Genomic DNA, 18,367 nt, shown 5'->3' with positions numbered 1-18,367 from the left:
CGTCGGCGACTCCTTCCGAAAGCGGCCGGGAGCCAGCTCCGTGTATGAGCGGTGTGTGCCTGCCTATTGCAGCCGTGGAGGGATAGAGGAGCCATGGGGAAGCTGTGCCAGCCCGGGGGCAGCCCTGTAGGAGCTCCACAGCGCCCGCGGCGAGTCCCGCCGTGTCCACCCGGCTGCCAAGCACTTCCGGTCCGCGAGTGATGCATGACAGCGGCCGGGAGCCAGCTCCGCCTATTAGCGGCGGTGTGCCTGCCTTCTGCACCCGTGGGGGGATAGAGGGGCCCCGTGGGAGCTGCTGCATGCCGGCAGCTTCCTTGTGGGAGCTCCACAGCGCCCGCGGTCCTCGGCGGACTTCCAGGGCAAGAGCGGTATGAGCGGCCACCTCATGCCGACCTCCTGGAAGTCCCCGTCGGCTTAGCTCGCGGGTCGGTCCCGCTGTTTTTTTTTTTACCTTCTTAATAAAAAAATCTTTTTTTTTTTATGGTACTTTCGGAAGCCTCAAGCCCACCTGCAGTTGCACGAGCAAGGCCACCTCGGTGACTCCTACCGAAAGCGGCCGGGAGCCATCTCCGTGTACGAGCGGCGTGTGCGGCGTGTGCCTGCCTATTGCACCCGTGGGGGGATAGAGGAGCTTTGGGGAAGCTGTGCCAGCCCGGGGGCAGCCCTGTAGGAGCTCCACAGCGCCCGCGGCGAGTCCCGCCGTGTCCACCCGGCTGCCAAGCACTTCCGGTCCGCGAGTGATGCATGACAGCGGCCGGGAGCCAGCTCCGCCTATTAGCGGCGGTGTGCCTGCCTTCTGCACCCGTGGGGGGATAGAGGGGCCCCGTGGGAGCTGCTGCATGCCGGCAGCTTCCTTGTGGGAGCTCCACAGCGCCCGCGGTCCTCGGCGGACTTCCAGGGCAAGAGCGGTATGAGCGGCCACCTCATGCCGACCTCCTGGAAGTCCCCGTCGGCTTAGCTCGCGGGTCGGTCCCGCTGTTTTTTTTTTTACCTTCTTAATAAAAAAATCTTTTTTTTTTTATGGTACTTTCGGAAGCCTCAAGCCCACCTGCAGTTGCACGAGCCAGGCCACCTCGGTGACTCCTACCGAAAGCGGCCGGGAGCCATCTCCGTGTACGAGCGGCGTGTGCGGCGTGTGCCTGCCTATTGCACCCGTGGGGGGATAGAGGAGCTTTGGGGAAGCTGTGCCAGCCCGGGGGCAGCCCTGTAGGAGCTCCACAGCGCCCGCGGCGAGTCCCGCCGTGTCCACCCGGCTGCCAAGCACTTCCGGTCCGCGAGTGATGCATGACAGCGGCCGGGAGCCAGCTCCGCCTATTAGCGGCGGTGTGCCTGCCTTCTGCACCCGTGGGGGGATAGAGGGGCCCCGTGGGAGCTGCTGCATGCCGGCAGCTTCCTTGTGGGAGCTCCACAGCGCCCGCGGTCCTCGGCGGACTTCCAGGGCAAGAGCGGTATGAGCGGCCACCTCATGCCGACCTCCTGGAAGTCCCCGTCGGCTTAGCTCGCGGGTCGGTCCCGCTGTTTTTTTTTTTACCTTCTTAATAAAAAAATCTTTTTTTTTTTATGGTACTTTCGGAAGCCTCAAGCCCACCTGCAGTTGCACGAGCAAGGCCACCTCGGTGACTCCTACCGAAAGCGGCCGGGAGCCATCTCCGTGTACGAGCGGCGTGTGCGGCGTGTGCCTGCCTATTGCACCCGTGGGGGGATAGAGGAGCCTTGGGGAAGCTGTGCCAGCCCGGGGGCAGCCCTGTACGAGCTCCACAGCGCCCGCGGCGAGTCCCGCCGTGTCCACCCGGCTGACAAGCACTTCCGGTCCGCGAGTGATGCATGACAGCGGCCGGGAGCCAGCTCCGCCTATTAGCGGCGGTGTGCCTGCCTTCTGCACCCGTGGGGGGATAGAGGGGCCCCGTGGGAGCTTGTGGATGCCGGCAGCTTCCTTGTGGGAGCTCCACAGCGCCCGCGGCGAGTCCCGTCGTGTCCACCCGGCTGCCAAGCACTTCCGGTCCGCGAGTGATGCATGACAGCGGCCGGGAGCCAGCTCCGCCTATCAGCGGCGGTGTGCCTGCCTTCTGCACCCGTGGGGGGATAGAGGGGCCCCGTGGGAGCTGCTGCATGCCGGCAGCTTCCTTGTGGGAGCTCCACAGCGCCCGCGGTCCTCGGCGGACTTCCAGGGCAAGAGCGGTGTGAGCGGCCACCTCATGCCGACCTCCTGGAAGTCCCCGTCGGCTTAGCTCGTGGGTAGGTCCCGCTGTTTTTTTTTTTACCTTCTTAATAAAAAAATCTTTTTTTTTTTATGGTACTTTCGGAAGCCTCAAGCCCACCTGCAGTTGCACGAGCAAGGCCACCTCGGTGACTCCTACCGAAAGCGGCCGGGAGCCATCTCCGTGTACGAGCGCCGTGTGCGGCGTGTGCCTGCCTATTGCACCCGTGGGGGGATAGAGGAGCCTTGGGGAAGCTGTGCCAGCCCGGGGGCAGCCCTGTACGAGCTCCACAGCGCCTGCGGCGAGTCCCGCCGTGTCCACCCGGCTGACAAGCACTTCCGGTCCGCGAGTGATGCATAACAGCGGCCGGGAGCCAGCTCCGCCTATTAGCGGCGGTGTGCCTGCCTTCTGCACCCGTGGGGGGATAGAGGGGCCCCGTGGGAGCTTGTGGATGCTGGCAGCTTCCTTGTGGGAGCTCCACAGCGCCCGCGGCGAGTCCCGTAGTTCACCCGCCCGACAAGCACTTCCGGCCCGCGGCGGACTTCCAGGGCTCAAGCGGTAGGCGCGGCCACCTCATGCCGACCTCCTGGAACTCCCCCTCGGCCTCGCTCGCGTGTCTGTCTTCATTCACGTTTTGGAGGAAAAACCCTATGAGGTTTTTATTTTGGCCTTCAGCCAAGCAGCAGTTCCAGGAGGCCGGGCATTTTGGCACCTCCCACCGGTGTAATTGGCGAGGTGACACTTTTAGGGGTGTGAATATCTCCTACGCCTGAAATACTGTGAGAGGGAGAACTTGCTCCGCCTCCCAAGTCCAACACTTCCAGGACGAGAGGAGGGCGGGAGGCGTTCCCTGCTTAGGCCGAATGCTGCTTCCACGGCGATAGCGGCACCAAGCCGCCCTCTCACGCCGCTGCCCTGGATGTCCCCGTCGGCCTCGCTCGCTGGTCGGGTCCGGTGTTTTTTTACCTTCTTAATAAAAAATTATTTTTTTTTTTATGTTATTTCCTGAAGCCCCAAGCCCACCTGCAGTTGCACGAGCAAGGCCACCTCGGCAACTCCTACCGAAAGCCGTGAACGAGGAAGTACAAACGGGAGCTGCTCCCGTTCCAAGCCGAGAAGGACTTCCATGGTGTGACCGGTAGGTAGTGGCACCTCCTGCCGTCCTCCTGGAAGTCCCCGTCGGCCTGGCTCACGGCTCGGTCCCGCTGTGTGTTTTACCTTCATAATAAAAAACACTTTTTTTTTTTATGGTATTTTCTGAAGTCCCAAGCCGACCTGCAGTTGCAGGAGCTCGGCCACCTCGGCAACTCCTACCGAAAGCCGTGAACGAGGAAGTACAAACGGGAGCTGCTCCCGTTCCAAGCCGAGAAGGACTTCCATGGTGTGACCGGTAGGTAGTGGCACCTCCTGCCGTCCTCCTGGAAGTCCCCGTCGGCCTGGCTCACGGCTCGGTCCCGCTGTGTGTTTTACCTTCATAATAAAAAACACTTTTTTTTTTTATGGTATTTTCTGAAGTCCCAAGCCGACCTGCAGTTGCAGGAGCTCGGCCACCTCGGCAACTCCTACCGAAAGCCGTGAACGAGGAAGTACAAACGGGAGCTGCTCCCGTTCCAAGCCGAGAAGGACTTCCATGGTGTGACCGGTAGGTAGTGGCACCTCCTGCCGTCCTCCTGGAAGTCCCCGTCGGCCTCGCTCGCAGGTCTGTCTTCATTGACGTTTTGGAGAAAAAACCCTATGAGGTTTTTATTTTGGGCCTCAGCCGGGCAGCAGTTCCATGAGCCCGGGTACTTTGGCACCTTACCCCGGTGTATTTGAGGTGGTGACACTTTTAGGGGTGTGAATATCTCCTTCACCTGAAATCCTGTGAGAGGGCATCTAGGTTTTGAGTTCCAAGTCCCAACGGTTCTTCCTAGCGGGAAGTCCTAACCGTTCCTGGCCGAGAGTGACTTCCAGGGTTTGAGCAATAGGTACCGGCCCGCCCTCTCACGGTGCCTCCTGGAAGTCCCCGTCGGCCTCGTTCGCTGGTCGGTCCGCTGCACCTTAACTTCCATGAAAGAACTTTGGTGCATTCTTTCTGGAGTCCCAGGCCGACCAGCAGTTGCAGGAGCTCGGCCAGCTCTGTGACTCCAACCGAGTACCATGAAGGAGGACGTGCTGCACGTTCTTGCGGGAGCTGCACCTGGTCCAACCCGAGAAGGACTTCCATGGTGTGACCGGTATGTAGTGGCACGTCATGCTGGCCTCCTGGAAGTTCCCGTCGGCCTTGCTCGCTGGTCGGTCCGCTGCACCTGAACTTCCACGAAAGAACTTTGATGCATTCTTTCTGGAGTCCCAGGCCGACCAGCAGTTGCAGGAGCTCGGCCACCTTGGCGACTCCAACCGAACACCTTGAAGGAGGACGTGCTGCACGTTCTAGCGGGAGCTGCACCTGGTCCAACCCGAGAATGACTTCCATGGTGTGACCGGTATGTAGTGGCACGTCATGCCGGCCCCCTGGAAGTCCCCGTCGGCCTCGCTGGCAGGTCTGTCTTCATTGACGTTTTGGAGGAAAAACCCTATGAGGTTTTTATTTTGGGCCTCAGCCGGGCAGCAGTTCCAGGAGCCCGGGTACTTTGGCACCTTACCCCGGTGTATTTGAGGTGGTGACACTTTTAGGGGTGTGAATATCTCCTTCACCTGAAATCCTGTGAGAGGGCATTTAGGTTTTGAGTTCCAAGTCCCAACGGTTCTTCCTAGCGGGAAGTCCTAACCGTTCGTGGCCGAGAGTGACTTCCAGGGTGTGAGCGATAGGCACCGGCCCTCTCATGGTGTCTCCTGGAAGTCCCCGTCGGCCTCGTTGGCTGGTCGGTCCGCTGCACCTGAACTTCCACGAAAGAACTTTGGTGCATTCTTTCTGGAGTCCCAGGCCGACCAGCAGTTGTAGGAGCTCGGCCACGTTGGCGACTCCAATCGAGAGTACCGTGAAGGAGGACGTGCTGCACGTTCTAGCGGGAGCTGCACCTGGTCCAACCCGAGAATGACTTCCATGGTGTGGCCGGTATGTAGTGGCACGCCATGCCGGCCTCCTGGAAGTCCCCGTCGGCCTAGCTCGCAGGTCTGTCTTCATTGACGTTTTGGAGGAAAAACCCTATGAGGTTTTTATTTTGGGCTTCAGCCGGGCAGCAGTTCCAGGAGCCCGGGTAAGTTGGCACCTTACCCCGGTGTATTTGAGGTGGTGACACTTTTAGGGGAGCGAATATCTCCTTCACCTGAAAACCTGTGAGAGGGCATTTCTGCTCCGCGTTCCAAGTCCCAACGGTTCTTCCTAGCGGGAAGTCCTAACCCTTCGTGGCCGAGAAGGACTTCCATGGTGTGACTGGTATGTAGTGGCACGTCATGCCGGCCTCCTGGAAGTCCCCGTCGGCCTCGTTGGCTGGTCGGTCCGCTGCACCTGAACTTCCACGAAAGAACTTTGGTACATTCTTTCTGGAGTCCCAGGCCGACCAGCAGTTGTAGGAGCTCGGCCACGTTGGCGACTCCAATCGAGAGTACCGTGAAGGAGGACGTGCTGCACGTTCTAGCGGGAGCTGCACCTGGTCCAACCCGAGAATGACTTCCATGGTGTGGCCGGTATGTAGTGGCACGCCATGCCGGCCTCCTGGAAGTCCCCGTCGGCCTAGCTCGCAGGTCTGTCTTCATTGACGTTTTGGAGGAAAAACCCTATGAGGTTATTATTTTGGGCTTCAGCCGGGCAGCAGTTCCAGGAGCCCGGGTAAGTTGGCACCTTACCCCGGTGTATTTGAGGTGGTGACACTTTTAGGGGTGCGAATATCTCCTTCACCTGAAATCCTGTGAGAGGGCATTTAGGTTTTGAGTTCCAAGTCCCAACGGTTCTTCCTAGCGGGAAGTCCTAACCGTTCGTGGCCGAGAGTGACTTCCAGGGTGTGAGCGATAGGCACCGGCCCTCTCATGGTGTCTCCTGGAAGTCCCCGTTGGCCTCATTGGCTGGTCGGTCCGCTGCACCTGAACTTCCACGAAAGAACTTTGGTACATTCTTTCTGGAGTCCCAGGCCGACCAGCAGTTGTAGGAGCTCGGCCACGTTGGCGACTCCAATCGAGAGTACCGTGAAGGAGGACGTGCTGCACGTTCTAGCGGGAGCTGCACCTGGTCCAACCCGAGAATGACTTCCATGGTGTGGCCGGTATGTAGTGGCACGCCATGCCGGCCTCCTGGAAGTCCCCGTCGGCCTAGCTCGCAGGTCTGTCTTCATTGACGTTTTGGAGGAAAAACCCTATGAGGTTATTATTTTGGGCTTCAGCCGGGCAGCAGTTCCAGGAGCCCGGGTAAGTTGGCACCTTACCCCGGTGTATTTGAGGTGGTGACACTTTTAGGGGTGCGAATATCTCCTTCACCTGAAATCCTGTGAGAGGGCATTTAGGTTTTGAGTTCCAAGTCCCAACGGTTCTTCCTAGCGGGAAGTCCTAACCGTTCGTGGCCGAGAGTGACTTCCAGGGTGTGAGCGATAGGCACCGGCCCTCTCATGGTGTCTCCTGGAAGTCCCCGTTGGCCTCATTGGCTGGTCGGTCCGCTGCACCTGAACTTCCACGAAAGAACTTTGGTGCATTCTTTCTGGAGTCCCAGGCCGACCAGCAGTTGTAGGAGCTCGGCCACGTTGGCGACTCCAATCGAGAGTACCGTGAAGGAGGACGTGCTGCACGTTCTAGCGGGAGCTGCACCTGGTCCAACCCGAGAATGACTTCCATGGTGTGGCCGGTATGTAGTGGCACGCCATGCCGGCCTCCTGGAAGTCCCCGTCGGCCTAGCTCGCAGGTCTGTCTTCATTGACGTTTTGGAGGAAAAACCCTATGAGGTTATTATTTTGGGCTTCAGCCGGGCAGCAGTTCCAGGAGCCCGGGTAAGTTGGCACCTTACCCCGGTGTATTTGAGGTGGTGACACTTTTAGGGGTGCGAATATCTCCTTCACCTGAAATCCTGTGAGAGGGCATTTAGGTTTTGAGTTCCAAGTCCCAACGGTTCTTCCTAGCGGGAAGTCCTAACCGTTCGTGGCCGAGAGTGACTTCCAGGGTGTGAGCGATAGGCACCGGCCCTCTCATGGTGTCTCCTGGAAGTCCCCGTTGGCCTCATTGGCTGGTCGGTCCGCTGCACCTGAACTTCCACGAAAGAACTTTGGTACATTCTTTCTGGAGTCCCAGGCCGACCAGCAGTTGTAGGAGCTCGGCCACGTTGGCGACTCCAATCGAGAGTACCGTGAAGGAGGACGTGCTGCACGTTCTAGCGGGAGCTGCACCTGGTCCAACCCGAGAATGACTTCCATGGTGTGGCCGGTATGTAGTGGCACGCCATGCCGGCCTCCTGGAAGTCCCCGTCGGCCTAGCTCGCAGGTCTGTCTTCATTGACGTTTTGGAGGAAAAACCCTATGAGGTTATTATTTTGGGCTTCAGCCGGGCAGCAGTTCCAGGAGCCCGGGTAAGTTGGCACCTTACCCCGGTGTATTTGAGGTGGTGACACTTTTAGGGGTGCGAATATCTCCTTCACCTGAAATCCTGTGAGAGGGCATTTAGGTTTTGAGTTCCAAGTCCCAACGGTTCTTCCTAGCGGGAAGTCCTAACCGTTCGTGGCCGAGAGTGACTTCCAGGGTGTGAGCGATAGGCACCGGCCCTCTCATGGTGTCTCCTGGAAGTCCTCGTCGGCCTCGTCCACCTGTCGTTAAGCTGTGAGAGGAGCACGTGCTCCCGCGCCGTTTGAGTCTTTGGAATTTGTCCAAGACTCCTCAGATCGATCTGGCTCCCCGCGACCCGGCGGCGGAGGGACCACTCGCTCGGCAGTGCTTTGGAGCCCTGTCGGTTACGGCGAGCGCGTCTTCCTCCCACACCGTCCGGGTCTGTTTCGCCCCCGGCCACCTACGGCCGGTGTCCCAAAAAGCCCGGCGGTCCTGCTAAGGCGGGCGCCGGTACCTCTCGCTCCCGCGAGGTGCGTTTGCTCAGTGCTGCTTCTATCACTCTAAAAGGCGTCCGAGAGTGCGCTGGTGTCGCCGGAGCCCGAGGCGCGAGAGAAAGCTTTAAACGACGGGGAGGCAGTGACCGCCCCCGTATGTCCGCTGCTCGCAAGGGCCTCTCTAGCCGAGGTGCTCCCAGGCGCACCCGCGCATGGGGCACGGTTGTTTCTCGCAAGTAGTCCAAAGCCGTCTTCCGCCTCGCCCGAGGCTGGAAGTGTCGGCGTGGCTCCCGCATGCAAGCCACACGCGGCTCCACGGTGGCTTCCCTCCCCCCCTCTCCGGAGGGGGCGGCCCCATCCCATGTGGAGCCGCTAAGCCGCCGGGAAAGCGGCCTCGGTTCCCCGTGGGCGACAAAGGCGTCCTCCTCGGCACTTTGCGAGCTGGGCCGCCGGAGAGAGCAGTTAACCCGGATTGTCGAGGTTGTCCGTTGCCTTTGTCCCATATTACCTAAGCCTGGTCCTTGTTACCTTACTGGTAAGGGTTAGGGACGCTGAGCGCGCTCCATCTTCTCGGCTCTATGTTGGGCTCTCTCTAAACAGGTCCTCGACTTAAGACCGACCGGTCTTCGTAGGCATCCTTCATCTCGGCAGGTTGCGAGCTGGGCCGCCGGTGAGAGCAGTTAACCCGGATTGTCGAGGTTGCCGTTGCCTTTGTCCCATATTACCTAAGCCTGGTCCTTGATACCTTACTGGTAAGGGTTAGGGACGATGAGCGCGCTCCATCTTCTCGGCTCTATGTTGGGCTCTCTCTAAACAGGTCCTCGACTTAAGACCGACCGGTCTTCGTAGGCATCCTTCATCTCGGCAGGTTGCGAGCTGGGCCGCCGGTGAGAGCAGTTAACCCGGATTGTCGAGGTTGCCGTTGCCTTTGTCCCATATTACCTAAGCCTGGTCCTTGATACCTTACTGGTAAGGGTTAGGGACACTGAGCGCGCTCCATCTTCTCGGCTCTATGTTGGGCTCTCTCTAAACAGGTCCTCGACTTACGATGCTGCCCCGACCGACCGACCGGTCTTCGTAGGAGTCCTCCATCTCGGCAGGTTGCGAGCTGGGCCGCCGGTGAGAGCAGTTAACCCGGATTGTCGAGGTTGCCGTTGCCTTTGTCCCATATTACCTAAGCCTGGTCCTTGATACCTTACTGGTAAGGGTTAGGGACGATGAGCGCGCTCCATCTTCTCGGCTCTATGTTGGGCTCTCTCTAAACAGGTCCTCGACTTACGATTCTGCCCCGACCGACCGACCGGTCTTCGTAGGCGTCCTCCATCTCGGCAGGTTGCGAGCTGGGCCGCCGGTGAGAGCAGTTAACCCGGATTGTCGAGGTTGCCGTTGCCTTTGTCCCATATTACCTAAGCCTGGTCCTTGATACCTTACTGGTAAGGGTTAGGGACGATGAGCGCGCTCCATCTTCTCGGCTCTATGTTGGGCTCTCTCTAAACAGGTCCTCGACTTACGATTCTGCCCCGACCGACCGACCGGTCTTCGTAGGCGTCCTCCATCTCGGCAGGTTGCGAGCTGGGCCGCCGGTGAGAGCAGTTAACCCGGATTGTCGAGGTTGCCGTTGCCTTTGTCCCATATTACCTAAGCCTGGTCCTTGATACCTTACTGGTAAGGGTTAGGGACGATGAGCGCGCTCCATCTTCTCGGCTCTATGTTGGGCTCTCTCTAAACAGGTCCTCGACTTACGATTCTGCCCCGACCGACCGACCGGTCTTCGTAGGCTTCCTCCATCTCGGCAGGTTGCGAGCTGGGCCGCGGTGAGAGTATGTAGCCCGGACTGTCCTGAAGCGTCACAGTGGCATATTGAACACCCCGGTTGACTTACATTTATGTGGTCGCGAAACCTGGTTGCGGTCTCAGTGCCAATCTGCGTCCAACAACGGGGCTCTTGGTTGCTCTCTTTCCATGTGTCCTAGACTGTCTTCCGATGCCTTGGAAGGGTCGGTCGGTTGTTTGAAGGCATCCTCCTCCTCGGCAGGTTGAGAGCTGGCCCGCGGTGAGAGTATGTAGCCCGGACTGTCCTGAAGCGTCACAGTGGCATATTGAACACCCCGGTTGACTTACATTTATGTGGTCGCAAAACCTGGTTGCGGTCTCAGTGCCAATCTGCGTCCAACAACGGGGCTCTTGGTTGCTCTCTTTCCATGTGTCCTAGACTGTCTTCCGATGCCTTGGAAGGGTCGGTCGGTTGTTTGAAGGCATCCTCCTCCTCGGCAGGTTGAGAGCTGGCCCGCGGTGAGAGTATGTAGCCCGGACTGTCCTGAAGCGTCACAGTGGCATATTGAACACCCCGGTTGACTTACATTTATGTGGTCGCGAAACCTGGTTGCGGTCTCAGTGCCAATCTGCGTCCAACAACGGGGCTCTTGGTTGCTCTCTTTCCATGTGTCCTCGACTGTCTTCCGATGCCTTGGAAGGGGGGTCGGTTGTTTGAAGGTGTCCTCCTGCTCGGCAGGTTTCGAGCTGGGCCGTCGGTGAGAGCAGGTAGCCGGGATTGTCCTGGGGCGCGTCGTAGCAGTTATGCCAACCCATGTCCTGCAGACCTGGGCCGCTTCCGAGCGGTGACCAGGTTGTACCGGTACCAAGTTGGCAGCCAGCTGCGACCTCCCGCGGGGCTCTTGGTTGACCTCTTCTCTGCAAAGGTCCTGGACTTTCTCTGCTGCCTTGGAAAGTCGTCTTGTCCCCCTGGCACTGCGAGGCCGCCCACCTCCCGAGCGCAATAAATGAAGGTAGTCTCAGCACTTCGATGGAAGGGGGGACTACCTGGTTGATCCTGCCAGTAGCATATGCTTGTCTCCAAGATTAAGCCATGCACGTGTAAGTACACACGGCCGGTACAGTGAAACTGCGAATGGCTCATTAAATCAGTTATGGTTCCTTTGATCGCTCCAACCGTTACTTGGATAACTGTGGTAATTCTAGAGCTAATACATGCCGACGAGCGCTGACCACCCGGAACGCGTGCATTTATAGGACCAAAACCAATCCGAGGGCTTGGGCGGTGGGGTCGGGCTCCGGCCCTCCCTACGCTCTCCCCGGCCGTTCTGGTGACTCTAGATAACCTCGGGCCGATCGCACGTCCCCGTGACGGCGACGATACATTCGGACGTCTGCCCTATCAACTTTCGATGGTACTTTTTGCGCCTACCATGGTGACCACGGGTAACGGGGAATCAGGGTTCGATTCCGGAGAGGGAGCCTGAGAAACGGCTACCACATCCAAGGAAGGCAGCAGGCGCGCAAATTACCCACTCCCGACCCGGGGAGGTAGTGACAAAAAATAACAATACAGGACTCTTTCGAGGCTCTGTAATTGGAATGAGTACACTTTAAATCCTTTAACGAGGATCCATTGGAGGGCAAGACTGGTGCCAGCAGCCACGGGAAGAGGAGGAGTTTGTGTGTGCTGGTGTCAGAACAGGCTTGCTCCCTGAGGGGAGAGGTGTGTGAGCAGTGTGTGAGGTGCTTTCACATTTTGTAAGCCGAAAAACCCTTGCTGGATCCGGCTGGAGTTCCAGGCAGGGTCCCCACTCCTTTCCCAGGAGGAGTGGGGTCCTGGGGAGAGACCCCGGAGTCGGGGGTGAGTAAGGAGGAGGACACACTGGCCGCCGAGGCCGGGCGGGAGAGTGGCCGCAAGATGGAGGAGGCAGCCGGCATGCTACGACGGTCAGGGAGGATGTGCTTGAGGAGCGGCGGCTCCAATGAAGATTTGAGCCAGCACAGCCGCGGGGACGTGAAGGCTCCACTCGCCTTGGACACAGTGAGTCGGACTGGAGGAAGGACGGAGAGGCCCGCAGCGGCGGCCGGCGCAATGGCGGGAGCCGCTGCAGGAGTAAAGCTCGCGGCGGTGGATGCCGCCGGTGAAAGGAGTGACAAGGGAGAGAGCGGACGAGAGGTGCCGGGTATGTCAGAGACTGCCTGTTGCTCCGTGGTGTCGCACGGGGCACTAGGCGAAATCCTGGATATGGAGGACCTCGAGTACCGGCTCGAGGACTGGCCGGTATTAGCCCCGAGGGAGCCGCAACAGCAGTTCCGGCAAAGGGTAACGGCAGTTACGAGCCTGTACATGGCTTCAGAGGAGGAGAGACTGGCCCTGAAGCAGTCTCTTGCTGATCAACGGTATCGCGCGGATCACTGTTCAAAGAATAAAAGACCGGCAATTTCAAAGAAGATAAAGGAGCTGAAGGAGCGTATAAGCTTCCTGGAGACCAGGCTGGACTTGATTTTGCAGTCCTCAGGGAGTTTTCGCCAGAGACTGTTAAGATGGAAAAAGTCTCTGGGGAAAAGAGCATTGGAACAGGGCCAGGAATCGGCCCAGGAATCGGCCCAAGACACAAGCCAGGAGGCAAGCCAGGAGGCAAGCCAGGAGTTAATCCCTGAGTCTGCCTCAATCAAGCAGGGAGGAAGCGAGGCACAGGTGTCTGAGTGCAGCCAGGTATCAGAGGGCAGCCTCCCTTGTGCACAACGGGAGCGTGCTGTGAAACCTGAGTTAAAGGTGCAAGATGGAGCGAGGCACCGACCATCGGGTGTCCTCGTGTCGCTGAGCAGTTCCGAGGGCTCAGAGGAGTCGTGGTCGGAGTCGGAGGAGACCGGACGCGGTGGCGGTCCCGGGGGACTCCTGACGGCCAGGACTAGGCGGGTACAGTCCCCACCGGTGAACTTCGGGGATTTCACATTTGGAGGGGATCCGGTGTCGGACGACCCGTCTAGCAAGGCCGAAAGGAGAAGGAGGCGGAAGGCGGAGAAGGCAGGTAGGACTCCAGTCATGGAGGAGCGTCTTGTGTTTGTACCCCTTTGTAAGCCCGACGTACTCCCTGTCCCCCGGGATGCCATTGCAAACCCCTCTGGTCAGCCCACTCCTGATCCTGCAGTGGATCGGGGGTCTGACGGAGGGGAGATTATGTGTAGCCCCCCTGCTCGGCAGGCTCCGAAGATCAGTGGCACTGCTGCCGCCAGATCTAGTGGCGGTAGCAGTGCGGTGGCGATACTGGCTGAGAGGCCAGACAGTTTGGTGGCAAATAAGAAGGTAGTGCTCGGTCCCAAGCAGCTGGGCACGGGTGCTATGTGTATCCCCTTGGGGGAGAACAAGTTGGTGCCCAGAGTGGTGCTCTCCCCTGCAAAGTTGCACCAGGTGGAGGGGGAAGCAACCAGGGAAACAAATTCTGACATTGTGGCTGGCTCAGCAAGGGTGAAAGAGGCCTGCAGGCAGGAAAACGCGCCTGCAGGAAAAAACGCATGCAAAAACGCATGTGGTGTGAATGGGGGTGAAAAAAGTGAAAATTCAATTATGATGGAAGATGATGGGGGGAATGTTTCTGGGGAGGAAATAATGGTGGGAGAGGGGTTGGGAGACGTAAATGGCGTAAATGGTGTGGATGGGGGTGTAAATTTGGGTATGATTTTGAATGGGGGTGTGGAGCGTATGGAATTACAGGAGGTGGACGCAGCTCCCGGAGATGGCCCGGAAGGGGGATTGATGGAGGTTAGTCCAAGGGGGGGCTCACTGGAAAGTGGGGCGCCTGTTGTTGAAGTGTCTACTGGGGCTCCGGGAGCTGTAAAGGTGGGAAGGTCCTATGCTGCAGCCGCAGCGGGCCCGAGTGCCCCTTTGTCCGCGGGTGCCGTGCATGGTAACTTGCAACGGCGCCTTGCGGAGGCCCTTAGGAAAGGCGAGAGCTCTGTCCAAATAGGGGGTGAGCAGGTTGACCTGTCTTTCTGGTACGAGAAGTACGGACAGGCTGCCTTCCGAGAAAACCAAGGGAAGGGACCACCAGTGTTGTCTCTTCCGACAGGGGGACCCGGGGGTGTCCGCAGGAATGTGGCCCGTCTCCGGTGGGTCGGTAAGGAAGCTAGCCCCCCAAGATCTAGGGTTGTGGAGCTGCTCCTGGAGATGGGATTTAGGGCTAATAATATCTATGCCCTGATCCATCCCTACGGCACCTCGGTGTTCGATGTCAGCTTCATGACGGCTGAGGGGTTGGAATCCTTCTGGTCCCGTCATGAGCTGGCACGGGCATTGCCCCAGTGGCAGGGTTTCGCCGTTCAGGCCGTTTCAAGGCAGAGTGAGGTCATCAAGAGAGTGACCATTTTGACTAGTAATGAGTCACTCTCTTGCATGGATATAATGACCTGGGTGGAGAGGTATGGCGAGGTCAAAGGAATGCCCCAAAAAAATCGGGACGAACACGGGATTTGGTCTGGTGCCTGGACCTTTTCCGTGAAGTTAAAGGTCCAGGGGAACTCGGTGTCCCACATGCCCTCCTCTGCTTTCTTGGGGAGGGACAGGATCCTGGTCTTTTACCAGGGGCAGCCGAAGGTCTGTCATAAGTGCGGCAGCCCCACACACTTTAGCGCACAGTGTAAGGAGAGGAGGTGTGCGCTGTGTGGGGCTTTGGGCCATCTTGCCGCCACTTGTAAGGACATTAGGTGTAACCTGTGTGGTGACCTAGGTCACCCCTTTAGCCGCTGTCCGCGCTCCTTCGCCAACCTGGTCTTCAACCCGGTGGCGCCTAGCCTGGCCAGTGGCAGTGGTCGTGGTGATGGTGTCGCTGGGGAGGGGGCTGGGGAGGATGGAGAGGTGATAGGGTCGAGGAAGGTAAGGACCCTGCCTTCTTCTAAACTGAAGAGGCAGGAGTGCCGCCGACTTGAGAGGGAGCAGGGGGGGCCCCAAAGCCATGGGGTTCAGTCTGCCGTCCCTCAGGAGGCTGGTATGTCTGCGGAGGCCCTTGGGGACGGTGGGGTAGAGGAGGAGATCAGGAGACTGGTGAGGAGGAGAGGAGAAGCCCCCTCTAGTGGGTCCTCGTACTATGGAAGTTTGGACGAGGACGAAGTGAGGGGGCAAGACAAAAGAGAGGACACTGGTAGGAAGACCCTATGCAAAACCAGGGCTCCTAAATTAAAAACATCCAAGACCGGCCAGATCCCAAAGGAGGGCTTGACTGGCTCCCCCCTGATAGGGCTCTCCAACCGGTACCAAGCCCTTCGGGAGGACATCTCCTCCTCTTCGGAAGAAGAGGAGGGCGGGGGTGAGGTATCGGTGCGAAGGTCGGGTCCTTCGGGAGGTGCTGGACCCTCGAGCCAGGTAGTAGGCCAAATACCTGGGGAGGGGGTCGTCACGGCACTAGTGGACAAAGGGGGGGGTGGGGAAACGGGGGTGGTGACGGGTGATGGGAGTGTAAATATTGTTTGTAATGTTGTGGACTCACTCTCTCTTCTTTTGGTTCCAGAGGTGAAAGACTTGGCTAAGGATATGGATCTCTCGGGTGTAAGTCTCAAGAGAGGCAACGAAGATTCCCCGGACCCAGATAGCGACGGGCTAACTGGGGGAGGGAAGAAGCTAGCGGTCGAACTCGATCACTCTTGATGGCGGTACCTACTCCGTTGACCCTGGCGAGTATTAATGTCGCCAGCATTAGGTCAGATGCGGCCAGATTCACGGCCTTTGATTTTCTCGGCCGGGTTGAGGCCGATGTTTTATTTTTGCAGGAGACCAGGGTGCCAGACCTGGCATCAGTGCATAAGGCCAGAAGGGAGTGGAGGCACGGGCCATCTTACTGGTCTCTTGCGGCCGAGCCGTATAGCGGAGTGGCTGTCCTTTTCAGGACAACAGAGGTAAAATGCCGACGAGTGATCGAGGTAGAAATGGGGAGGTGTCTGGTCTTGGACGTCTTCATGAAGGGGCAAGAGCTTAGGCTCATAAACATCTACGGTCCGCAAACCAAGTGGGACCGCAAATGCCTCTTTATGAAGATCAAGCCTTTTCTTTTTACCAGCCGTCAGGTGGTCTTTGGAGGAGACTTCAACACAGTTGTGAGGCAGAAGGACCGGAGGGGCTCCAAAGACAGGCTGGGTTATGACAGCGTCGCTTTAAATAGCATAGTTAGTGAGGCTCGTCTGGAGGATGTCCACATCAGGCACACCCCGGACCACAGTGGTTACACATACCATAGGGGTAGTCAGATTAGATCTAGAATAGACAGGTTTTATTTGAAGGGGGAGGCTGTCTTCTCGCCACTTGTGGTTGAGGAGGTAGAATTCTCCGATCACTGTTTAATTGTTTTTTCTTTGAACGTTGCAGAGACCCATCGGATGGGAAGGGGCTTTTGGAGATTGAATTCGGCACTCCTGGAAGAAGCGGAAGTCAGACAGTCCTTCGAGGATTTTCTGCAGAGCCAGGTACCTCTTTTGGGCCTTTGTAACAGTAAGTCAGAGTGGTGGGAGATGCTCAAGAAACGTGCGGCAAAATTCTTCCGCCAGCTTTCCAACTTTAGGAGCCTGGCCGGACACTGTCTGTACCAGGACCTAAGAAGGAAACTCGAGCAGCTTGTCTCGACAGGAGGTAGCCGCAAGGATATCTCCTGTGTGAAGTCCTTGCTTAAGAGGTGTCAGTATGATAGGCACACGTCCTTGGTTTTTGAGAGGGACTTCGGGAGGTATCGCTCGCCCGACCCTTACAAAAACTGTAGGATGTCAGTGGATTGCAAATATGTGGCAGGACTGATTGATAGTACGGGATCCCTGAACAGGTCCAAATCAGGGATCCTGGAGGTGGTCAGATCTTTCTACTCACACCTCTTGAGTAGGAAGGAACTAGATCGAGACAAAATGTCGGCTTTCCTGGCTGAAACCATTCCGGAGCCAAGGATAAGCCCCTCTCTTGGCGTTTTGACAGAGGAAATCAAGGAAGAGGAAGTAAAGAGGGCGATTGAAGGGTTAGCTCTTAAGAAATCGCCGGGACCGGATGGCTTAACGTCCGAGTTCTATAAGACCTTTGGGGAAGCTTTGATTCCCCTCTTGACTGGGGTTTTTAATGAGTGCCTATCCTCGGGCGCTCTGCCAAAGTCAATGGGTAGGTCAGCCTTGATCCTGCTGTCAAAGGGTAAAGATCCGTCCCGTATTGAGAACTGGCGTCCCATAGCGCTTCTCAATACGGACCGGAAGATTCTGGCAAAAGTACTGTTTAACAGGTTGGTCGAGTTTGCACCACAGCTCCTCTCGGGAGTCCAGCACTGCACTGTCCCAGGTCGAAGCACCTTTAGTGCTGTCCTGGGTGTCAGGGAGGCGGTGGAACAGGGCAGAGCTGGGCACTGGAAGGGGTACATGCTGTCTTTGGATCAGGCAAAAGCGTTTGACAGAGTTGATCATGAGTATCTCTGGTCCACCCTTTTGAGATACGGTCTGCCTGGGGGGTTTGTGAATTGGCTGAAAACATTGTACGCTGGGGCTGAGACTTTCCCACTGGTGAACGGTTGGGTTGGTCGTCCTTTCGTTGTGGACTCTGGTGTCCGTCAGGGTTGTCCTCTTAGCCCGCTGCTATACGTGTTCGCGATCGACCCCTTCCTTGTGAGGATTGATCGCGGGCCGTTGGTGGGTGTGAGGATGGACCTGGTGGTCGTGGAGTCTGCAGTAAGGACGATAGCGTATGCCGACGATGTCACTATCTTCATCTCCTCGCAAGGGGAGGCGGAATGGGTGATGTCCGAGGTAGATCGCTACTCGGACGCGTCTGGGTCCAAGATCAATCTGGATAAGTGCGAAAGTCTCTGGTTGGGAGTGGGAGACCCAGATTTTTGTCTCCCAGACACCCTCCCTGTGCCCCAAGACACTGCAAAAGTTCTGGGCATAAATTTCGGCAGAGGTGACTATCCTACTCAAAATTGGGAGAGCAGACTGCAGATTGCCACCAAAAGGGTGAACCAGTGGAAAGGTTGGACTTTGACCTTCAGAGAAAGGATCAACTTGGGCAAAACATACCTGCTCCCATTGTTTATTTTTCTGGGCAGCATTTGTATCTTGCCAGAACCCTTCTGGACACGGGTCTACAGCCTGTTTTTCCAATTGTTATGGGGAAACAGGCTGAACCTAGTTAAGAGAGAGGTGACTTACCTAACAAGGAGACAAGGTGGGTTGGGTATGGTCAACCCGGTAGTGTTCCTAGTGAACACTTTTCTTAAATGTAATTTGGCAATCCTCTACAAAGAGAGGGCTCCTCTGTGGGTAGCTTCTTGCAAGGTGTGGTTTCAGCCTTTCTTCCAGGAATGGGAGAACGGAGGGCGAGTGAAGGATCTTCGATCGCAGCGGGGGCATCTCCCGGCTTACGTTGCCCCGGTTCTGAAGGTTGTCCGTCGATGGTGTCTGGGGAAGGATGAGGTGATCACGCTGCCGAGGAAACTCCTCGACA

Source organism: Rhinoderma darwinii, chromosome 1, assembly GCF_050947455.1.
Source record: "Rhinoderma darwinii isolate aRhiDar2 chromosome 1, aRhiDar2.hap1, whole genome shotgun sequence".
NCBI classification, from domain to species: domain Eukaryota; kingdom Metazoa; phylum Chordata; class Amphibia; order Anura; family Rhinodermatidae; genus Rhinoderma; species Rhinoderma darwinii.
This window is presented reverse-complemented; position numbering follows the sequence as displayed.